The sequence below is a fragment of the Phascolarctos cinereus genome, unplaced genomic scaffold, assembly GCF_003287225.1.
Source record: "Phascolarctos cinereus isolate Bilbo 61053 unplaced genomic scaffold, phaCin_HiC Scaffold_9;HRSCAF=440, whole genome shotgun sequence".
Lineage (NCBI taxonomy): Eukaryota > Metazoa > Chordata > Mammalia > Diprotodontia > Phascolarctidae > Phascolarctos > Phascolarctos cinereus.
This window is the reverse complement of record NW_027556402.1, coordinates 253,227,239-253,231,910: the sequence shown is the minus strand read 5'-3', so window position 1 is coordinate 253,231,910 and position 4,672 is coordinate 253,227,239. Positions and strand designations below refer to the sequence as shown.

Sequence of the window (4,672 nt, the reverse complement as noted above, 5' to 3'; positions counted from 1 at the left end):
GTATGCCCTGGGGGGTCTAAGTACTGATTTCCTGGGATGCAGGAACTCAGATGAGAAAAGATGGCACTTTCTCTCCATCTAATTGGTTTAGCCTTTAAAAACACTCTGGAAAGGGAATCATAGGCTTCTCCAGAGTGCCCCAAGGGTACCAGGACACCAAAAAGGCTGAGAATCCTGATCTAGAGGCTCAGCGATTGTGAAAACAGCCCTGGATTTAAAGTCGGGAAGATCTGGGTTCAAATGCTGCCCCAGACATTCACTAGGAAGTCACCTTAACCTGTTGGTACTCTCTGTTGGCGTAACCCATAGATTCAGAGCTGGAAGGGAGCTCAGAAGGGATCAAAGCTAACCCATTTTACAGATGAAGAAACTAAGGCTTAGAGGGGAGAAAACCTTTCCCTGAGCCACCCAGAGGCAGAACCAGGATTCCAACGTGGACTCTTGGCTCCAGAGGCAACGACAGCCTCTTTGATCACAAAGTGCAAAGCAAACGCTGGTCGGCAGGGCCCTTTGGAGTTACTGTATGAAAGTTTTATATGTATGTATGTATGTGTGTGTGTATATATATATATATATACACACACACACACACACACACACACACATACACACACACATACACGCACATACACACAATCTTTAATATCACCCCTGGCACCTTCCCCCTGCCAGCACACCCTCAGGTGTCCCTTGTCTTCAACCAAAGGAAAGGACTTAAGTCTCTGCTCAGCCAGGAAACGGAAAGTCCCAGCTCTCCTCTCCTTCTCCCAGCCTCACTCTAAAGGGCTGAGTTAAATGACCTCCCCGCTCCCTACCACCCCTCTACCCCTCTCTTGTTGGCACCCTAAGCCTGCCCAGTCTCCAGAGGCGGCTTTCCACCACCTGCCCAGAGATTAGTATTCCCCCATTAGGAGGAATAAATCTAAAGCCCACTGTGAAGGTGGGCCCAGTAAGATTAGGTTCCCAGGTATGGAGTGGGGGAGGGTTTTAGGAGACTCTCAGCCCAAGAGGAGCCCGCAGCGTGGGGTGGGGTCCAGGAAAGCTGACGGAATCCTGGGCTGCTTCCAGGAATAAGGAGATGGTAGCCAGGCTCCACTCTGCCCCAGACAGCCCTCATCGGGACAATAGGATAATCCAGAGGGCCAGCGTGTGGAAGAGGGATGGGCAAGGGCCTCGAATTCACATCATGGGTGACCAGAGCATGAAGGAAGTGGGACTGCCTACAGAGAGAAGAGAAAACTTGGGCGGGGGGGGGGAGCGGTGCTCCAGGTGGATCCAGGCATTTGAAGAGCTGACATGCTGAAGAAACATTCGACTTGTGATATCCAGTACACAGTAGGTGCTTAATAAATGCTTGTTGATTGTTAACTGACCTGCAAAATCAGGAGCGGCAAAGAGGCAAATCTAGACTTCCTAAGTCAGGGGGAAAGCTTTCCAACAAGGAGGAGGGTGGGGGGCCTGGGGAAGGGGGGGGTCCCCCTGCCCCGCTTTAAGCAGGGGCTGGACAATGGCTTCTGGGTATGTTATGGGGAGTCTTTTCAGGGATGGGCTGGACTAGAGGACCACCGAGCCTCCTCCCTTTCAGCTCCCAAATTCTGTGACATCCCAGTCACCAAATCTCTCTTCAGGACGCATTCTGCTTGGCCTTTCCTGAAAACAAGGATTCAGAGAGAGGAAAGAATGCTCCGGGAGTGGGAGAAGTGGATGGGCCCTTCGGAGTTCCGGGGCCACAGGGTCGCTCCTGCCTCCTCACTTTGAAGGCCCAGAATAAGGAATGGACTCCCCACAGACACAGGTAGCGAACAAGGTGGCTTTTGAATCCAGCCCTTCCATTTCGAATTCAGTGCACTCTCTCTGGCATCCCAGCTGCCTCTGTCAATGAGAGGATGGGATATGGTCAATCACACGACATGGGGTAAGCATGAAGACCCTCGGATGGCCTGGCTGGGCTCCAGGTTACAGGGAAGGCAATTGTACAAAGCAGAGCCCCTGAAACACCCCCTCTTCTCTCGTCTCCTATTAAACCCCTGATGTGGCTGAGGAGCCTCCTTGGGGCACCCTGGAAAGAAGATTTGGGCCTAAGGTCCTCTCTGCTGGCCTAGGAACTCAAGCTATGCACACTGGGCACTCATACAATGTCAGAAATTTAGAACAAGGGGAATCCTTAGAACAGGGAATGTCAGAGCTGGAAGGGCCCTTAGACAGGGAATGAATGAGCTGGGAAGGCACCTTAGAACAGGGAATGTCAGAAATTTAAGAGGACTGAGAGCAAAGAAGCTAGCACACGCCTACTAGGTCCAGCCCCCTCACTTTACAGAGGCAACTTGAGAGTCAAGCCCAGGCCTTCTGAGCCTCAGGCCAGCACTCTGACCCTGTAATATACTACCTTCAGTTGTCTCAACAGCCAGGGAATGGGCTGGTCTTTCTTGGGCTTTCCCAGCCTGAGTTTTCAGACTTCCTTGGACATCTCAAAGGTGTCTGGAAGGTAGAGTGGTCTTTGGAATCGGCATTAAACAGGGTGGGCCAGTTTTACTGCACCTCCTGAGCTCTCTCCCTCTCTCTTTTTAAGATCTGCTCCTCAGAAGGTGTAGACAACTCTCAAAAGCAGACAATTTGAGCCCTGCTTGTCCCCACACCCGGAGTGAAGAAAAGCTCCCCCTGACCCCCAGCTCTCGGTTCCCATGCTGTCCTCCTCCACAGTGGCCTGGCTCTGGACAGGAACTCACAGAGGGCAGCTGAACTTCCCGGCTCTGGGAGTCTCATCACCACCCCACCACATCCTCCCCTCCCCCTCCACCCCCGCAGGTTGTGGCAAGAGTAGGAAGCGAGGCACACAGTCGGGGGAAGGGCAAGGAGGAGGGGCAGTAGAATGGGCCCAGTTTGACATTTCTCTGTTAACGCTTGGTTTGCATATTGCCCAACGTTGGAAAACTCGGGTAGGGAGGATCATGCCAGGTCGCTGCCCTCAAGTAAACTCTTCATTTAAAAGGGGCTAGCCTCAGACAGACTTCTGTTATCATCATCAAAGCTTCCCCGCTCCGGGAGCCGGTAGACTGCGCTGGCCAGATAGAGAGAGTGCTGGACGGTTTGCTGGAGGAGACAGCCGGGCACACGGTGGAAAGAACATGGCCTTGCCTCAGAGCGTGGGGGGCCCAGGTCTGAGTCTCTGCTCCCCGACCTGTAAAGTAAGGGGATTTGAATGAATCAGCCCGAGGCCTGTGGACGGATTTCAGAGGGGAAATCCTCATTTTCACTCACTTTCATTTTCCTTTGTATTTCTAACTATTGTTTCATTTTATGCACTTAAAAGCCTTGTTTCTTGAAAGGATGGACCAGATTTCTCCTCACCTGATGGCTCAGGGAGTCCACAACTCAGACCGGTGGTCTCTAAGGCCCTTCCAGGTCTTAACAGTCTATGAGCTTCAGCAGGAAGAGGAAATAGGGACTGAGGCAGATGTGTGTTGTCTTCAGCTGACGTGACATGACATCCTAGGAGACTTGGGAGGACAGAGGACAGAGAGTAGGACAGGGTTACAGGAAGTCCGAGGTTTGAAAGAAAAGAAGAATGGAGTTGAAAGGTGGAGGCCACTCCTGGAGGTCTCCGACAGCTGTAATCAGAAGTTTAATTCTGGGGTTACAAAGCACTTAGAATTACAGGATTCCAGAGCTGAAGCTTCAGAAAATAGAATGTGGAATGTCCGGGTTGAGGTGGGTGGGAATAGGACTTTAAACACAGTACATCAGAGCTGAAAGGGGCCTATGGAAACAGGATTCTTCAGTAGCATACGACTCGTGTAGTTTGTCGTTTCCCTCTCTAGCTCATTTTTTTTAAGAGATGAGGAAACTGAGGCAAGCAGGGTTAAGTGACTTACCCAGGGTCACACAGCTAATAAGTATCTGAGCCTGGATTTGAACCCAGGTCTTCCTGACTCCAGGCTCAGCGATCTATCCGCTGCACCAGCTGGCTGCCCCAAACAGGATTCTAGACTTGCGTTATTTGGTGGCGCTTTTGGAGAGTTTGACTTTACCTCAAAGGACTATGGGTAAACCAGATATTTCTACTCTAAAGAACTATGGAAAGGTGGATTCCTTTGGAGAAGCAACAAGCTATAATCAGTTTCCCTGAAAACACGCTACCTGTTTCCAGAATGCGCTCACCCCCTCCCCCCGATTTGTCTTTCAAGTTTGTACCACCCTGAATTATCCGTTGTTTCCCAGATGCATTAGTAGGACCAAAAATTGAACATTCCTTTCTCAGCTCAGCCAGAACTTGGCCAGGGGACTCATTAGTGCTCACGGTCCAGTTCTTCCCTGCGGCCGTGAGAAATAAAGAAATGGACCAAGAAAGGACCACACTGGGAGCGGCTTTAAGGACACAGGGACCTAGTGTGTAGAGCATGGGCTGAAGTCTGCAAAGTGAGATGCACAGCTAGGGGGGAGAGTTGGCTGGCCTGGACTCCCTCCCAATACTAACCCTGACAAGTAGCTCATAGGATGGTAGACCTCCAGCTGGAAGGACCCTCCCAGGCCACTGAGGCCATCCCTTTCTTTGTACAGTTGAAAGAACTGATGCCTAGTGAGGGGAAGTGACTCCCAGGGTGATGCAGAGGCAGGATTGGAACTCAGGACCCCTAACTGCAGAGCTGGTATTTGTTTCACCTACCACCCTATC

The 4,672-nt window shown here is 51.3% G+C and overlaps 1 long non-coding RNA gene across 1 annotated transcript; it reads right to left on the bottom strand.

The window, feature by feature from the left end:
- Window positions 1-2,761: 2,761 nt before the first annotated feature.
- LOC110195310 (uncharacterized) lies at window positions 2,762-4,264 on the bottom strand. Its single transcript, XR_002320865.2, has 2 exons — window positions 3,349-4,264; window positions 2,762-3,178 (listed from the first exon to the last, which is right to left on the bottom strand). It is a non-coding gene; the product is annotated as an uncharacterized LOC110195310 (long non-coding RNA).
- Between the last annotated feature and the right edge of the window lie 408 nt (window positions 4,265-4,672).